Below are 20,350 nucleotides of genomic sequence, written 5' to 3'. Positions count from 1 at the left end.
CCAGTTCAATTAGTCATTTTCCTCAGAAATGATAGGTAGTTTTTATGAAATCCAACTAATTTTGATTCTAATTCCATTATAAATGCCCTCCTTGTTAGAACATAAAGAAACACATTTAAACCAAGCCTATGGCACTTGGCTATACTGGTGGTTCACTCTCGATACACCTATTTTGTTCCCAATGCTGTCTTTATTTTAGGACCCAAAAGATAACATTTATTAAGTACATACTGGGCACATTATATACAAAAGAGGTAGAATGGAGGCAGGTAAGAACTTGGAAATGAAATATATATACTAATCTTCACTAACTACAACTACTATAGAAATGCAAAATGTGTACAAGTTATATTTTATAGTGAAATTTTGATGCCTATCAAAAGGAACATAGCCAATACATATACTCCAATAATTTTTTTTAACATTGTGCTTATCATATGTTTTCCCTAAAATGAGTTTGTAAAATGCCCGGCATCCATTCGTATTATACACATATATTTGTTATTAAAGATTGCTTGAACAGAACAGATGCCTTGAAATCATTGATGAGAAATTTATGATCAACAATGCTATATGCAGTTCCTCAAAGAACCATCATAGCATTTACAGTAAGTACATTCTCCATTAAAGTCCACCTTACTTTCAGTTTAGCTTACTACTAAGTTCTCCTCGGAACCTCCTATGTTCATGTCTTTTGTATGATCATTTTCAAGTTTTCTGATTTCATTTTTTAAACTATCTATAGTTGAAAGCTTGCTTTTAATCTCTCCTTAAGCTCTGCAATTTCAAAGCTTGTTTTTTACTTGGCAGCTTCTAATTTTTCTCTGGTTTTCACTTCAAGTTCTGCAAATTCTGTTTCATATTTATAGACTCCTAATGTTAGCTGACAAGAAACTGTTAATAATTGTTGCATCATTGCTGTTAAGTCCTGAAATATCATTTCATCACATAACTCTGAAACCACTGTCTTTTCCCCCAGTATGGCATTGGTGTCTGATTGGAAACGCTTTAATAAATGATATAGGGTTACAGGTCTTTCATTACGGTCCATGAAAGACATTTGATGGTTATTTCAAATTCACCCCATCCTGTTTCAGTTAACAGCTCTTAAAGGATTACCATAGTTCTTGTGCAATTTATCCTGGAATTTCTTCACATATGTTAACATATCCTCTTTTCTATATGGTTTTAGATATACTGTCCATTGATGGGTCTTCTCTTTTCTTCCTAAAATATCAAACAACATTACCATAAACTCTTGCTTTAATCATGGTAACCCCCTTCATTCTCCCACTGGAGTCAGGCCCAAATTCAGTCATTCTCTTCAACCTATTGTCCCATGGAAGAATTTGCTGACGTCAGGGAATGAGACCCGGGCCAGCGGGGTCTCCACTTCATTCAAAGGCCCCGCACCTCCCACGCGGACATGCAGAGGGTTTGACAGGAGTCACCAGGACTTGGGCACTGAGTGACAGCTGGCTCCTGAGGGATTGGGTTGGGGTAGCTCGTTCAGCCCTGCAGGTTGAAGAGCAGAGCAGAAGTCCATTGCTGTCTTTAATTGCCTATCCTTTCATATATAGTGCTAATAACCATTTGGGGACAGATAGTTGTCTTTTCCAACTTCACAAAATACAAAAAGATTTGACTCTTGACTATTTGGACTGCTGACTCTAAGTAGACCGTGTTTTTCAGATATTATCTTTTCAAATATATTATCTTTCTTCTCATCTTTTACATAGCCAGCTTGAGCACAAACTTGACTTTTTCTAGTAGGATCTTACTGAAGAAAGCATAAGCAGCAAATATTACTAATATGCTAATGTTTTTCTATTTATTCCTCTTAAATCCTACTCTCAGTAGATAAACAGGCAGTGACCAAAGATACAGCAGGAAACAATTTGTTCAGGATCTTTGCTATTCATAGGGTAGAATTCTCAAACTTGAATATGGAGAAATCCTCACTGTTTGGTACTCTTTTAATCTTTTTGACACTTTAGGATCTATTAAATGCATGGACTAATTTCATATTTTTCAGGGCTTCCCCCCCACCTATTGTAATGGCAGAAAGTGGATTTTAAATTACTTAAGTATGAGGAGAAATTTATTTGTTTGTTGTTTAGCTAGTATCTGTGAATATGATACTTTTATATTATATTAAAAGGGTAAGACACTTTGCTGTAGAAAATAAATAATGTACAAATGAATCAAAGGGTTCAAAAATAGAAATAATTAGTCACAGCTAGCTAGGAATTAGAATAGTATCTACTATGATGATCAGTAATCTAAAGCATTTACTCTTACCCAGAAACTTCCTGCAGGACTTTGCCCTGACCAGAATTACCTTTTTCTGTATAGAAGTGCAAGGGAATATCATAAAGAAGTGTAACCTACAATTTGATGAAAGAGGGGAGTTCTTTGTGTATATGGGGAGAAGGTGAGTTGTGGATGGAAGGAAGTTGTTGGGCAATCTCACTGAAGAGTCACAGCAGTGGGTCAGGTTGCCATGTTGAAGGACAAATGCCAGAAATCAGCATCGTCGGTGAAGTGTTCCTGAATAAATCTACTCCTGGTATTTGGCTTTGTTCTTCCATATACTCTCTACAATCCACTAATTTTAGGCCAATCTCAACAGAAGCTTTAGAGTTACATTTTTACAAAATATAAAAATTTAGCCCAGTTCTTCAATTTTCAGATGATTAAATAGATTAAAAGAGGAAACTGCCTTGCTTTCCTTCTTCCCTTCCTCACTCACTCCCTTCCTTTTTTCCTTCCTTTCTCTCTCTCTGTCTCTCTGTCTCTGTCTCTCTGTCTCTGTATCTCTGTCTCTCTGTCTTTCTTTCTTTTTCCTTTTTTTAAATAGTCATCTGTTTTGTTAGATTAAACATACAGTTTTACTTTTGGGGCAAGGTAAGGAGTAATTTTACACAGTGAATCTTATAGTGGCACTCGTAAAATTGCTCTGAGGTCCTTGTTCATGTAACAATGTTATCTGTATTTTAGCCTCTAAGTCACCTTGAGAAGAAAGAAAACAAACTTCTCATTCCTAGGAAAGTATAATTTTATATTCAGAGCAATATCACTTAAGGGAAAAATATGATTCCTAAATAAAGATTTGAAAACTACATATTTTAAAGCAATTGGATTAACAAAATTAAGTTAACTAAACTGAAATATATACAGATAGGAAATAAGTGATTATACTTATACTGGATTGCATTTAAATGTACTTACTGCCCATGAAGCTTATAAGATATGCAAATCTGAAAATCACACAGAATCAATGAAAAATTTTACCACCATTTTTCAGAGTTCTGCAATAAAGAAGTAATAAAATCAGAGTGTGAAGAAATGACTTCACTGCATTTATGAGAAATAAAGAATGTATTGGTATTAGGAACTGCAAAAAAAGATTACTTTAAAGCCTTAACTTTGGAAAAAAAAGTGGCTTTATGTAAAAGATTCATGACCTTGACTTGATTAATTCAATATGTTTTATTGCCTTATACTTGCTTTAATTTAAGTTAAATTATCTGCTATTAAAAAAGTCTTACCCTCAGAGCATCTTCTTTATCATCTAGAAGTCAATTTAGCATCAATAAAGTTCCTTTATCTATAGTTCCTCCTTTTTAACCTTTGCAGTTTCAGTTACAATATTTGTGTAACAAATATCCCTGATTTCTATCCACATTTTCAATGATTGATTTTTATATCCTGATAAACATAATAATTTAATAATAGTAATTATCAACAATATTGAAAATTTATCATCTGGTCCATACTCATTAATGAGTCTAATATTAGTCAGTATTAATTAGTCTAATAACCATAGTTTTCTAATATCAGTTCCATAAGAAACATTGATAATGCTATTAAGTTAAATTTTTGAAGTCTCATCTCTTACTAGAAAAGTGCTATGAAGGGAGAGGAACTTTAAGCATGTTTCTCATTATTGGAAAAGATTTACATTAACTCAAAGCTTAATACTCACAATATCAAGTGACACAATTACTATTTGAATAAAATTTTGGCATAAGATGATTGTTAAAAGTAGGTCTTCTGGGATCAAACTGTGTTAGTTAAAATATTGACTAATTTTTAATCTCTTTGACCTTATATTAGTTATTTCATCTTCTGAAGTCCTCAGAAATCTCATCTACAAAATGGAAATCATCAAGCCTGTTAAATTATTCAAGACATTTAGTAGAATGCACCTCAAAAATGATGAATTTGTGTTCCATGTGTTCCAACTACAAGAGAGGGAATTGTGTTAATATAAATAAATTTTAAAATAGTTTACGTTTCGTAAAAGGGTAATCTTGTACTTCTCTGTGTTCACTAAAACAGAATGTACTAAATGATTAAGTTTAAAAACAAAGCCAGAGGTCTAGAGGTACATGCAATACAAGGAAAAAAAGCTTAAAATATCCTATAATTTTGAGATAACAAAATTTCAAAGGCAAGGTGCTGCTGAAACTTGACCTGGTAGAGTTAACTATAATAAGAGATACTATCATATTACTTTTGCCTTTCCTGGTATAGGGCTTCTTCCATATGTAGTAGCATTTTCCTTAGAAGCATCTGTAAATAATAACAAAATCCATGGGCTTTCTAGAAAATTTCAAAATAGTATTAAATTTAATGCAACGTTTTATTTACTACTAAAATATCATCTTGAATTATATTTTTGTCATTGTTCAAACCCCTCCTACTTCCTCCACCTAAGCACCTTCCCCTATGGATTTTTTAAGATTTCATGCCTCCCATCCTGTTATAGAAAATATATTATTGATTGTAATAAATAATTATAACACTGGAGCAGAGAATAAATTACCGAGTGTTAATGTGTATTCATTTTATTTGTTCTCTTCCGTTATTTCAATTAGAAAGCCATACCATAGGCTTCCTTCTTCAAGGAGGGTTTATAGCAGAGTTTCAAAGCATACTAGGGGCTAGTCTTGAGAGCTAGTTCATTTAATCTTATCTGATTCCCTTATTCTTAACAGAAACAAAACCACGATTTTCAGTTCTGCAATGATTATTTTGGTCCCATGCTCTGCAAAATGCTTATAGCAAGTCAGACTCCTCTGAAAATCTGCTTGTACACCAAGAATTTCACCCCTTTCAACCTCCTTCTCATTTCCTTTCTGAGATTTAAGGAGTTTTTCATAAACTTAGATATCAGATCTGCATAATTCACATAGTGTTAGTTTGAATCATATGAAATTGATGTTTTTTCGTAGGTAAAAGTTGTGGCAATTGTTAATTTGATATGGTTCAATATAAATAGAAAAACGTTCTAGCCCTTTTTTTCCTCCACCATTAAGTGAGAGTTCTATAGTTTGGATCTGAAATGTTCCCTGAGGCCCATGTGTTAAAGGCTTGGTTCCCAGGGTAGTACTTTTGGAAGGTGGTAGAACTTGAAAGAGTGGGAGGTATTTTAGGTCACTGTGGTTGTGCCCCTGGAAGGGATTTTGGGATCCTGACTCCTTCTTTCTCTTTTGCTTCCTGAATGTGATGGAAATGATTTTTCCACACTGGGTGCTCTCTTAATGATGTGCTAACTTGCTGTAGGACTGAAAGCAATGAGGCAGGCAGATCATGGACAAGAACTTCTAAAATCTTGCACCAATATATGCCTTTTCTCTTTATAAGTTGATTATATCAGTTATGTTTTATAATGAGGAAAAGCTGATAAATACTGAGAATAGATTTCTTATGATACTTAAATTGAATAATGTATTTAAACATTTAGCATCTCATTTGGAATAAAAATGCCCAATTTATACTAACTGTCTAGTTATTACTGTATTACATTCTATGCCTGTATGAATAAATAATTGGAATTAAAGAATATTATTAGAAGAAAATTTCATCTTCCCTTCCTATATTGATCTTAAGGTACAAATGGCTGCTTGATTAGTAAAGGTCCCATGTTTCCAACTATGAAATGAATTGTGATTTGAGCATCAGGAAACGAATTTTTGGCCACTCTTATTTATGGAATAAAGCCAGAATATACTTACTCTAAGTTAAAGTCTGTTATCTTTCTCACATTCCTACTCCAGGTAGATTTTTAACATTAGATTGTCCTTCTTTCAAACTTTTATTATTTGTAAGTTTACATATTTGTCTGTGGCTCTATGACTATTTTAACATAAAAAATTGAGAGAGCCTGCATTAAGGGTTTCTTGTCATGACTGATTCAAAATCCAAGATACCAGATGAATATTTTTAAATAAAATTAAGGGTACAGTTGCAAGTGTTGTTCTTTATGATTATAATTATGAAAATCAGATCTCCTTGACTCAATTATTTTATAATATTGTAAGGGTAAATACACAACCAAAGAGCTCTTTGTTGATAGTTTCTCTGAGACTTTACCTGCTATTACTACTTCATGAGACAATTGTTGTTAAATTACATGTCCTAATGCATTTTCATATCATTTATTTTATATCACACATCTCTGTGTTAATAATTAACTTTTGATTTTCAAAAATGTATAATTTTAAATGTTCATTATTAAGCAGTTTTTTTTTTTTTGTTGTGCTGGGGATTGAACTCAGGGCCTTGTGCAGGGGAAGGCAAGCACTCTAAAAACTGAGATATATCTCCAGCCCTAACAGATTTTTAATAAAGTTTTTTTCTTACTTAAAGGCTTATAAAGAGACATGTTTCATAAAATCAAGTAGCAAAAGACCAACCTTATGTTAGGATGTTCCAGAAAAGTATGTATCATTTGGGTGTTCAAGAAATATGGAGTACCACTACACTGTCATGCTTAATATTTAGGCATGATAATAAGATGTTCTTATGAAGAAGAAACAATAGCTAAAATGAATATAATAGTATCTAAAAACATGATAAAAACAAAACTTTTTTAATTTTAATTGCTTCCTCATAATATATTTTTAGTCATTTATTGCCAAATTTTCAGATTCCACTGGAATGAAAAAAATTGAAACATTAAATTGCATGTCCATTACAGAGGGAAGAGAAATAATATAGTGGCTTATATGGAACTTTAAAAATATGTAATTTCATGACTTCTTTACTTGTTAGTGAAGGGTGAACATTAATTTACAATTTAGTATACTTTCAGGGTTAGGGTTATTGCTTACTGAGGTTGGGGTACTTGCCTAGCAAGTAGGCAAGGTTCAATCCCCAGTACCAGAAACAAACAAACAAACAAAACTTTTATGATTTGACTGAATTTATACAGCTTTAAAACTAGGATCCATAGTCTTTGTCAGTATATATCCTTCATGCTCACTTGTGATGTTGTATCTTTAATATATGAGTAGAGTTTATGGAAGTGTGAATAACGTGTGCTAAATTGAGCAGTCCAACTCCCACTTAAGATAGGTCAACAATTATAAATAATCTAATTCTATGAATAACAGTTCTGGTAGGGACAGTGCCTTCCTCAATCTGGGTCATGGGGTTGTATGGCCTTTGAAAATCTAATGACTGATTAAACTTAGTCAAATTGTGCCTTGAAGAGTTACCCTGCCAACTAGTACCCAGAATCAGAGTGCTTGAACAAAAAGTCATCCCCAAACGAGCGGATTAGAATACGATTTATTTAGTTTTTTGTTCTATGGTATTCCATTGAGGTTGAGCTTCACTAGGGGCATCTTTTTCTTATTTCTGTTGGGTCTCCCATGTATTTCTTTAAGTGGTAGTTTGGGCAGTGGTTGGTGTTGGTGCTTGGGGTCTCAGCTGGGGCACCTCTGCTGATGTGGTTCTGGTTTATGAGGTCTCTCCTCCTCTAATGGGTTAGCTTGGGCATATTCACAGAATGACTACAAGGTAAGCAGAAGAGCTCAATAGTTCTTGAGGCCTTTGAACTGGCACATCCCATCACTTTTCTGTATTTTTGTCCAAAGCACATTGTTCTCCCTAGCAAATATCAAAATATGAAACTTTATTTTTATAAAACTATCACTTCTCTCCAGGTTAACACATACTAAACAAATCCCCAAATGCAATGTTCAAAATGCTTTAACCATTGTGACTAATGCAAACTGAAAGATACAAATGACATTTCACTAATAATCTGAATCAGAGAGTTGTTAAGAAGCATTGCTTTCAAATGATGTTTAAGAAATTTAGAAGAATTCAATCTAAAGCAATATACATATTATATGTTTTTGAGAACTTACAATCATCCTCGTTATTTCATTCATTCTTTGTGCATAACAGTGATAAGGAGACACTGGAAAGAACTTCTCTCAGGACATACACGTGGTCCTCCAATCTTATTCCAAAAATTTTTGCAGTTTGGGTCATCAGTGAAGTATGTAATGGAGTTATTTTGGATAAAAGCAATCATATTTGATGAAAAATTTGGGCAACAGCCCCTGTAAGATAAAGGAAATGAAACTATGATCCTTTCACCTACAGGTAGAAAGAATGATTTGGGATTTACTAGGAGACTAGGGTGTATGAAATGGCTCCACATAATGGATGAGAAGCAGGACTCTTCTTCTAGACACAAGAGTAAAAGGGCTCTAATTAGATTATAAATCAGAGAGACAATCTATCCTAGAGTAGTTATAAGATCCTGAAAAGAATTATTTTAAGAGTAAGAGTAGAATCAACTTCTGGAGGAGAAGAGTCAATATTAATGGTACTTTGAATAGCTCAGGCTGAGAGATGACTTAGCTGACCTCTCTGTGAAGAGTTTAGCCCCATGACTTGGTAACAGCAGCAGTTAGTGCCATATTTCAAACACAAATTTAAAATAGATCAAATATTTCTGAGTGGAAATGGAAGCTGAACAGCAGATTCTAAATTATTCTCTCCCAATTAATAGCTACATTGTTTAAGACAAAAGGAAAAATAAACATGAAAGAGAAAGAAATCCACCATTGTCTTCCAAATCACCAAAGGATCAAACTCTAACATCTTACAACAATTTTAATGCCAGTGTCTTATAATAACTCTTGAAGCCAAAGGGCATGGTCTGTCACCAGTTTCTTGCATTTTGAGAAGTAAAATCTGAACAATAATCTACTACATACAGAGATAATGATCAGTCAAGAAAATCAACTGAAATTCATATAGGAATGATATTCCTTTCTGTAGTCAAAAGTATACAAACAATGTGGAGGGAAAACGAGCAATCACAATTTAGAATTATCTATTAGACTGCTTGTACAACCAGCCTCAAACTACCCTATATCTATACATCTCATAAGAGGATTATTTTTGTGAAAAAAAAGGAATAACTATTATTTTATAACTTTGCAGAGATGTAAGTTCCTTTAAGATAAATCTAGGACAATAACTTTTTTATTTTTTTAACCAGTAAGAAAACCGAATCTGGAATAGGTTGATTTAGGTTTATAGCAAAAGATGTACTAGGTATCTTAGTTAAGATTTTTTTTCCTTTTTAGTGAAGTGTAATTGAAAAACAAAATTTTGTATATTTAGTAAGCAAAGCAACAATGTCTTGATATATATACACATGTATATATATTATGTGTATATATATAATGTATACATATTGTTTTGCATATTGTTTTGCATATTTAGTATGTAAAACAACATTTTGATATATCTACATGTATATACATATTACATGTATATAAATATTACATGTGTATGTATAAGGAATATATATATGATGAAATAATTCTATATATAATGAAATAATTGCCGCATTATGTGAATGTTAAGTTTTCCCATTGCAGTTTATTAAAGAGGTATCCCCATTATGTGTTCTTGAACCTTTGCCAAAGATCAGTTGACCATAGACACGATACCAACCCTTTACAAAATTACACTTTTCACCCTTCACAAAGTTACACTTTTCTTATCTTTATCTTTATCTTTCCTTCCTTCTTTCTTTCATTCCTTTGCTCACTCTCTCTTTCACCCTCTTTTCCTCTTTCTCTCCCTTCCTTTCTTATCTCTTGTGGTGAGAATACTTAAGATCTACAATTTTGGCAGATTTCAAGTGTTCAATGCAGTATTGGTGACTAGGTTTACATTGCTGTACAATAGGTCTCCAGAACTTAATTTTGTTTTACTGAGATCTTCCCCTATAGCCCCTGAAGAGCACCTTTCTATATTTCTATGAATTTGGTTATTTTAAATTCCACATGTATTTGAGATCATACAGTATGTGTGATTCTGAGTCTGGCTTGTCTTACTTACCGTAATGTCCTCCAGGTTCATTCCAACATTTCTTTCTTTTTAATGACAGAAGAACATACCATTTTCTTTATTCATCTGTCAATAGAAATTGAGGTTGTTTCCATATCTTGTGGTTAGTGACTAATGCTACAGTAAACACGGGAGTTTTTGGATCTCGTCAACATGCATGATTTCATTTCATTTGAGCATATATCCAGAGTGAAATTGTTGCATCATATGGTACTATTTCTATTTTAATTTTTGAAGAAACTCTTCATTATATTCCATAATGTTTCTGTTAGTTGAGTTTTCACCAAGAAGGCACAACAGTTCCCTTTGTTTCATGTCTTCACTAACACTTGCTATCTTCTTTTTGATTTAAGCCATTCCAGTCTGTCTGAAGTTATATCTCATTTTAGTTTTGATTTGTATTCCCATGATGATTAATGGTGTTGAGCACCTTTTCATCACCTGTTGATAATTTCCATGTCTTATTTGGAGAAATATTTATTCATGTTCTTTGCCCAGTTTTTGAGTATTTATTTATTCATTTTATTTTGATATTGAGTTATATGAGGTCCTTATATGTTGGATATATATAATATATACCTGAAAGGTATATATTAAAAATATTTTCTACCAATTTGTAGATTTTTTTCCATGCAGTTGATTGTTTCCATTGCTGTACAAAAGTTTTAATATTTTGGTTCTATACCGCTTCTTTATTTATTCTTTTGTGACCTGAGGTTATGGTGTCATCTAACAAAATTATTACTCAGACCAATGTCAAGAAGCCCATCTCCTATGTTTTCTTCTGATAGTTTTATAGTTTATGTTCTTAAGTTTAAATCTTTAATACATTTTGCATTGTTTTTACATATAGTATGAGAGAAGGTCCAATTTCATTCTTTGGCATGTGAATGTTCACTTTTCCCATTGCGATTTATTACAGAGGTATCCCCATTATGTGTTCTTAAAACCTTTCTGAAGGTCAGTTGACCACAGACACATTGATTTGTGAGCTTTCCAGATTGTTATATTGTTTTGTATGTGTGTTTTGATACCAATACCATACTGCTTTGATTACTATATCTTTGCAATATGTTTTGAAGTCAGAAAAGATGATGCATCAGACTTTGTACTTTACTTAAGATTGCTTTGATTACTTGGGTCTATAATGGTCCTATTGGAATTTCATGATTGTTCTTTCTGTAAAGAATACCATTAGAACCTGTAGGTTTCTTTGGGTAGTAGAGACATTTTAACAATATTATTTCTTCTAAGGACTGTGTTGTTGTTCAGGCATTAAAAAAAGTAGGCACCCAGAGAACAGACACTTTACAGGAAGAACAATTACAGAAAAACATGTGCCAGTACAAATTAAAAATACTTAAATATGTTAACCTGAGAAAACCGAACATCATAAGAATAGAGAATCATGGTGATAAATATGTGGGAATAAGCAGAGAAAAACAAATTATATTTTAATTATTACTTCAGACATTCTTAAGAAAATAGAAATTAATGTAAAATATACTTAAGTAAACATAAAATGAAAATATATGTCCAATATGTGTGTGCTAATAACAGTTAACTATAACCTTTCAATTGTTAAATCACCCATTAAATTAACAAAGTTGGAAATGACAATGTTTAAAGAAGGAAGAAAAATATGGTAATTTCTTTCAATTTGACAGGGTGTGGTTATTCAAAGTTATTCTCCAGAAATAGTATCACAGAAGTAGCTCATTGTTTTCTTGTGGAGTGCAACTTAAGAACAGACCCATCACCACTGATTCGAATTTGAATTGAAATTTGAATTTAAGAGTTTTTATTAAGCCGACTGGTTGACTGTCTCATACAATGCCCCCCAACATGGCTATTGGGAGTCCCAACCACAGGACTGCAGGGGTTTTTATACCATAAATCAGTACATCAATCATAAGTGTCTGTTGCTATGATTTAAAATTATAAACTAACATCATGGAATCTGAAATCATTAGCACAGGGGCAAGTGGGTCAAAATGACCTTACTTAGGTACAAACTAAAAAATGGTTACTAACATCTAAACAATCACTGTTGACATCACTGTTAACATGCTACATTGTTTAGGAGACTAGGAATCAAAAAGAGAAGAATTTTTTATTATACAAGAATTGCCATTTTGTCATTTTGTATTGCCAAACAAGTCATGCTAAGCAGCTGTTGATGGATACAGAGGTGGGGCCTTCCCATGGAAGAAGCATTTCCTACATAACATGGAGTCTCAGGGTAAAATGCAGTCTTTTTAGTCATTGCCCATATAGCCTGGCCTATAACATTTCCATGGAGTCAAATATGTCAACCTATCACACTTTAGCATTTTTTAAAAAGTGTATGTTAAGGATGTTTTGAAGAACATAAAATGAAAAAAAATCCAATAACTGTATATAAAAAAGTTCATGTCTCAGAAAAATGTGATAAGGAGATATAATAAATTTTTCAAAATTAATCTTTTAAAGTGAATCCAATTATAACTCAGGCAAGAATTGTAAATAAATGTGGCAATCATGAGGAAAAGGACAGTTTGAATAGGATATTCACCTAGTATTCTCGAGTCATCTCCATAAATGGTTGTTAAACCACAGTAGAACAAGTTTTCTTTACCACCGAGAAATCTAGAGGACACCACCATAACACAGGGATTCAGCTCACAACAAATTAGTTTGACCTGTAGTTTGATTTTCTATTTTCCGTTGCATCTTACATACAGAAGGAGAGGATCACTTTGAAGTATCTGGAAAGAAAAACTGGATCAATCTAATCATCAGCAAAGAAACAAACCCAATTTGACAAAAATTCTGTAAGACAATTGGCCTGGCCTGTATACATAAAATATTGAAATATTCTCAGTGGCACAAAAGACAAAAAGAACTGGTAACTGTGGTATTTTTTGTTTGTTTGTTTCTTTTTCCTTTTTCTTTGTTTTATTAAAGAAGACTCAAGAGCCTTGACAACTGAATGTAATGCATAGTCCTTAATTAGATCCTGCAGGATCAAAATAAATAAACCCCAAGCAATAAGGGGAACTACTGGAATAATAAGAAGAGTTTCTGTATGGACCGTAATTTAAGTATAAGTATTGTACTGATGTTAAATTACCTGTTTCTGTGTGTCTGAAGTATTTAGAGGTAAAGTGCTACATGGTCTGCAAGCTACATTTCATATACACTGACTCAGGCACACACATATAAATGTACATATATATGTACAAATACAGATGATTAGATGTGTGAGTGGAACAGAGTGAGAGGGAGAGAGGAGAGATTAAGTAGATGTGGCAAGAACTGAGGGTTTAGCTCAGTGGTAGAGCACTTGCTTAGCATATGCAAGGTCCTAGGTTTGATCTGTATGTAGCATGCGAAAAACAAAAGTAGATGTAGCAAAATAACTATTGGTACATCTGGATATATATTGGTGTTTCTTGTGGCATGCTTTGAATTTTTTATAGATCTGAAATTCTTAAAGTCAATTTTAGGGGAGAATTCCTCTATTCTCAAATATTAGAATTAATTGAATTCTTTATTAAAGTTGCAAAGATAAACTCAATTCCTAGAAAGTAAAACTTAAAATCATGGGGTATTGTAGTCATTATAAATTGCAAGGCAAAATACCATGACATGGAAAATTGTCATTATCAAAGCAGTATATATCCTAGAATCCTAACATGGAGACGCTCATATGTCTATTTGTGTGTGTGTGTGTGTGTGTGTGTGTATGTGTGCATATATGTTGGAGGACATTCTATCACAATAACAGCAATAGTTATTGCTGGAGGGTTGAAAGTGAAAATATCAGTATCATAAATTTCATTTAATGATGATTTTCTATGTTTTCCAAATATTGCATTGTGGACAGATTTACTATTCTGATAATCCAGAAACAACAGAAATATAATTTTGAAATATACAACTTCAAAGTGCATGTGACATTTTTTTCTCTGAAAGTTAGTTATAAAACTTTCCCCATCTATAATGTTAATATAGCCTACTAAGTAATTCATTTATCATGTTACTTACCATTAAAAAGACTTATTCATAGCTTTCTAGTTCCTCCCTTTAAAGTCAAGCCATCATAAGCCCTGTCTGCCCTTTGAACATTTATATTGCTTATCCTAGAATTCCTTCCCATCTCTTCTTGCCTTTCCCTTAAAGGTTTCCACAAAGGAGAATAGAAAATGCTGCCTAACCGAATGCATACAGTTACAAATACCTGCAATAGTGGCAATTATGATGCTCATGAGGACTGACTGTCTTTAGGATCAGACAAACTTTTTTGAATTCCCTAACAAGCACTTACTCATGTTTGTATCCTGTCAGTTACTTAGCTCCTCAGACAGCCTGTCCTACCAACAATTTCATTCCTCACTAAAAGAATTAAATGAAAAGTTTCATATACCAGAAGGCATACAGCATATACTTAATAATTGTTAATGCTTTTCTTTTTTCTTTCCTGCAACATGAAATTATCTATATAGGAAAGCTGCTGCTCCCTTCATTTAAAAATGCTCAGTATTATTAGAAAAAGGACAAGATCATAATGCTTCTCTTAAAGATTTTTAAAGAGACACATTGCGCACGATAGCATAGTATCAGTTTAGCTAAAATATTCATCATTGAAATTAGGTGACAAGAGAAAATCCACAGAGATTAAGAATAATTTTGTATTAAAGGAAATTCATCAGTTGTAGGGAATTGTGTTGCGAGGTACCCTAATTTATGGGGACATTTTTCCTCCTCAACAGATTAAATTTAGAAAATGTGTATAATTGGATAAAATTTTGAAATGAAATGCATCTCTTTAGAACTATACAACAAAACAATTAATACAGAGAACTGTCCTAGAAAATTTGTCTTGTTTACCAAACTGTTCAAGTCTGGTATCTTAAACTTAGTTCCTTCAGTGATTTTATTTTCCTATTTCTTGTGGTATATAATTTTGCCAGATTGCACATTCCTTTAAATTTTCTATTTAATTGTTCTATTTTTTCTTATATTAACCCAAAAGAAAATTGAGTATAATATCTTCCCATAATAATATTAATATTTTACTTGATTGTATTTTTGTTTGATTTTTTAATTCAGATTTTAAATCTGATTCTGTTGCATGATGTAATTATAAAACCACAATGAGTACAGAAGGAGAAATTTTGAAGGAAGAAAAACCTGTGAAACAATCTTTTGCCACATCATAAGTTTTCTGGAAATTTGAGAAGTGATCATTCATCTTTCTAGTTTGTTTAGAAACTTTAAGTTTCAGTTCTTAATCCTGTAACAAAATCCTGTTGCTTTAATTTCTAAAATATCCTGACTTAAAAAATTGTACAAGTAGATCTTTTCTGTCTATAACTCTCATAGAGGTTTGGTTATAATCTCAGCTTCTAGTGAATTAATCTCTCAATAACTTCAGGGGATTGGCTCTCAGACTCCTCTTGTGTGATAAAATCCATGGATACTCAATTCCCCTATGTAAAACAGTGCGTTATTTGTATATAATTGATTTATATTCTCTAATATGCTTTAAATCATCTCAGATTACTTATGGTATAAGTTCTATGTAAATCATTGTATCATTTGTGAAATAATGACAAGAAGGAAAAATATGTCCATTTTCAGTACAGTTATTAATTTTTGAATATTTTTGATCAGAGGTTGGTTGAAATCTATAGATGTGAAATTCACATGTATGGAGGAGTGACTGATCTGTGACAAAATTTGGATTCTGAATTCACAGAAATGCTTAGTAGGATATTAAAACTGTCATTTCAAAAATAAACTTCTTAGATTAGAATAATTTTACATGCACAGAGAAATGACGAAAGTAGTATAGAATATACTATTTATCCTTTACCTAATTTCCCCTAATTTCAATGTCTTTCATAACCATGATATGTGTCACTGCCAAAGAAACTAGCACTTACACATTTCTACTCACTATAGATTTTATTCAGATTTCACAAATTTTACCATTAACATGAAGCAAAAACATTTTTTCTTTCATCCATTATCTTTAAAGATGGAAAGTATTTTCTGTTAAATCTATAACCTGGTCTTCTATGAGTTAAATTAAAATGTTTTAAAATTTTTATCCCTGAACTTTTACTCAGAACCTTAGAATTTTTCATAATACAACTTTGAGCAAAAGTTCTAAGCATATATTCTTCTCTTAAGTCACTTAAGAATTGATGGAGAGGTGTCATCAGGTCCTTAGAGGTTGTTAGCTACCAAGAGATTAATAAAATTGTCAACGTTCTTATCCCTTGACAAGTGTAAATAGACACAAAATCCACATAATTTTCTCACTCTGAATCTGACTAGGTAAGTAAAATTTCTCATGAAAGAAGAATGTTGCAAATAATGGTAAAATACCACGGACAATGATTAAAGTCTAGCAGTGAATTTATTCAGAGAAATGAACAGTTAATTTAGCTAGCTGGTACACATATGGAAGTCCATGAAATTCTTTCATATACATAATGTTACTAGTTTTCGGAGCAGAGCTCATGGTTTTATTATTATTGCTGTTATCGAAGGCAGCAATAATTTGTCTGAAGACAGTTCAGACAAATCAAGTAACTTGTCTAAGAGCACACAGTGGTGATTTGACCTCAGATCTCTTTTATTTCCTAAGCCCTTGCACTTTCCACTCTGTTACTGCCTACTAAGAGAACACACATTGCCTGGATGATTTCTCACTCTCTTTTGGGAATGCAAATAGCCAGTTCAGTTTTACAGTGTTTCCACTAGCTAGGGTCTACTCAGCATGCCAGAATTTAGGTGCTTTGCCTTTCAGGAAGAATCATATATTTTCTTTAAAGTTGTTTTTCACAAAATTCAGTAGCTTAAAGCAGATTTTATCCCTCAGACTCTTCTATGAATTTCAGATTCCATTGATGAATCTCAGCTTCAACCCCTAAGATGTTACCTTGCCTGTTTTTTTTTTTGTTTGTTTGTTTGTTTTGTTTTGTTTTGTTTTTTTTCAAACTTTTCTCTGAAGTCCCAAATCCTAGGCTGGCCCAGGTGAACTGTTCAGACCCCTTGTGTGGTTGATTAAGGTTACAAGTCTTCCTGTCCTTGTTGACAAACTCGGCAGCAATTCTTCTCAATCTTGCCAATTAGAGAATTGGTCTTTTACACATCTCCACTCCTGCTTACCCACGCCCCTCTGCCCAAGTATCACGCCATATGTCAGCAATCGAGAGCAACTCTTGTTTTGCTTATTGCTCAAAATATTTCCTTTGTACATTTAATGTGCCATTATTTGTGTCTTTCCTGACTATTCTATCTTCTTGGCTAAGGATCTTAGTTCCCTGTACATTTCTGAAGACTCCTGTCTTTGATAAATGTTCTTGTATGTTATTGTTCACCTTTCACCCCTAGAATTCTTTCTTTTCTTTTTTAATGGACACAACCTGGTAGATGTGCCAGAGGTTAAGGTTTACTGCCTCAACCCTGCTCTACCAGCGCAACCGATATAATCCCAATCTAACCAGGCTGTGGGGATAGGGTATTAAATGTCTCTTTCCCAAAGTTGACACTTAAATGTTTCCAGCAATGTTATTTACTAAATAGATTTTATTAAAAATAAATATGATGAAACATCCAATAAAACTTGTTATTTTCAGTCGAAGAGAATGAACATTTTAAAGCTCTTGCTGCATATTGTTTCCCAGAGGGTACTAACAGTGTTCACTGCTTGCAGTAGTATACGAGAGAATTCATTTTACTGCACACAGACAGGCGATGTAAATTAATTTTTAAACATTTCTTTATGCCAACCGTGTTTCCCTCCTGACTCAAAAACAGTGATGTGTGCTGAACCAGCTAGGAAGAGACCACAAAAGGCTGCCCAGCATCAGATCTCCCTCTTACCCCTGGCGGGATGACTAATATCCCATCGGGTCTCAGTGTTAGAATCTGCCTCTCTGGCAACACTTTTATGATTACATTTACTGCATGGCCTGTCTTGGTTAGTGTTTTGGACCTTGCTCTCTGTGTGTTCTTAGATAACTCCTCATTCCTCATGTTACTCTGTGAAACTATCCCAATTGCTTATAATTATCATGTTGACTTGCAGGCTGGACCTGGCAGCTGGGACTCAGGCTTCTCTTCTGAAGTGGAATAAGTCACTTTTTGCTCTCACTACCTTTTCTCACCCTGCTCTGAGCCTAGAAAAGCTAATAAGCTTGCATTGACTTATTCAACTCTTTTCTCTTCTTGCTTTTAGTTAGATGCAGACAAGATCTTGACGTGCTATCAGAGGAAGGAAGACAGTATAGATGAAGTGTTTACTTCTGCATCCCTCATTGTCAGCAATGTGTAGGTTGGCACAATGTGTAGGTTGGCAGCACCTCTTGATGAGGATGCATAACTCTTCTCAGCTTTCCCTCTCCTTACGACTGTGCTTTTTGAGTTTTAATAACCATTCACATTGGACGTCAGACCTAGAAGCAATAATCACTTCCTACTGTCACTATGTCTCATGGTACAATATTACCTCTTGCCATTTTCCTCAAACCTGTTTACATCTTTTAATTTATCTCTTATTAATCTCTTCTTAAATTGTCTGCTAGAGTGTGTCATATTTTTCTGCCAGTATTCTGACACATAGAGAGAATTTTATGTGATGACAGAAGGATTATTTCATGGGCATCCCAAGTATCTAGCAAACATTTCATTTCATAGTATGGTGCTGGAGCTAAATCTAGTCTTATTCCTAATAATTGACTTGTCATTCTCTAATGTATCTGACTAGGCCAGGACTATTAGTCCATTCTTTATTTATTTCTATTTCTTACACCATGGAAACATTCAAATTATTGTATAGTCATTGACAAATTGATTCTTAAATTTATATGGAGAGGGGGAAAAAAGACTTGAATGACCAGTAAAATATTGAACAAGAAAGACTAAGAAATTTGGATGACTCACGTTACCTAATTTCAAGATGTTTAGAGTGCCTCCAACTAATGTGGGGTTCCACTCCTACAGCAGTTAACAACCCTAGCTTATCAGAAGTGAAAGGTTGCTGGATGTGAGTGTTTATAGTGTGCTTTTCACAGGAAGCTTCTTTTACTGTCCAAGCAACCTGTGGCTAGGGTGTCTCTCACAAGTGTTCATACTAGCAGACACCCCGGTGGCTCCTGTCTGACATGTATCAGTTTATACCTGACTCACCATTGCTCTTGCACTGGGAGCCCAAGCTTGGCCCTCTCTGTCATTCTAAGAAAATCTTGACTGGGGGTAGCCCCTGATTATTCAGATGGAAAGTGTGAATCCAGTATACCACCACAGTAGGAAACAAGTCCAAAGATTTTTATTTACAGGTCCTTTCTTACAGGTCCTGTGCAGTAGGGCACAATTAAGCTGGAGGGCATATCTACTCTCTGGGTCACATAAGGCAGGAATAAAGAGTCAGACACAGTATAGCAACCAGCAAACCAGTAGTACATATATATATATGTACAGGGTGTGGGTCACTTTAAGTTCTAGAGCAAATGTCTGAATGAATGGTTCCTTTAAAGGAAGCTGAAGGTAAGTGGGGAGTTGAGTCTAAGGAGGAAAAAACGTTACTGAATTCCTATCTCTGGTCACCTGCTCCAGCTACTTGGTGTTCTACTCCTTCTACTTCTAATGCTTAGGCAGCAACTTTTATTGTGAGTTGTGTTATATAGGACTTACTAGAAAGCTGCAGTCATCAAAAGAGTATATTATTGGCTTTAGAATAGAAACATAGAGCAATGGAACAGAATAGGGATCCCAGAAATAGACCCAGGCAAATATCGTCAACTGAAATGTTTGGAAAAAAGGAGCAAAGACAACTCATTGAATACATAAGAGACTTTTTGTCAAATGGTGTTAGAACAATTTGATGTCCATCTGCAAGTAAATAAGTGACTAGATACAGACCTTACAACTTTTACCTAAATTGACTTATAATAACATATTAAGTGACATATATTAGATATAAAATACAAAACTATAAAACTTCTAAATAGAACATATAAGAGAAAATCTAGATCTTTATTAAAGTTGAAAACTCCTACTCTTAAAAAGACAAGCCAAAGACAGCTGATAAAGAACTTGTATTCAAAATATTAAAAGAAATCTTATAACTCAACAAAAGAAAAATACCCTACTTGAACGTACGTAAAAGATCTGAACAAAT

General features: G+C 33.5%; 1 pseudogene; it reads right to left on the bottom strand.

Annotated features, from left to right (window-relative positions):
- Positions 1–647: 647 nt before the first annotated feature.
- LOC124964066 (YEATS domain-containing protein 4-like) overlaps positions 648–20,350 on the bottom strand; it is a 49,441-nt pseudogene continuing 29,738 nt past the window's right edge.

Source organism: Sciurus carolinensis, chromosome 14, assembly GCF_902686445.1.
Source record: "Sciurus carolinensis chromosome 14, mSciCar1.2, whole genome shotgun sequence".
Classification (NCBI taxonomy): domain Eukaryota; kingdom Metazoa; phylum Chordata; class Mammalia; order Rodentia; family Sciuridae; genus Sciurus; species Sciurus carolinensis.
Note: the sequence above shows the minus strand (reverse complement) of the source record. Positions and strands in the feature narration are given on the sequence as shown.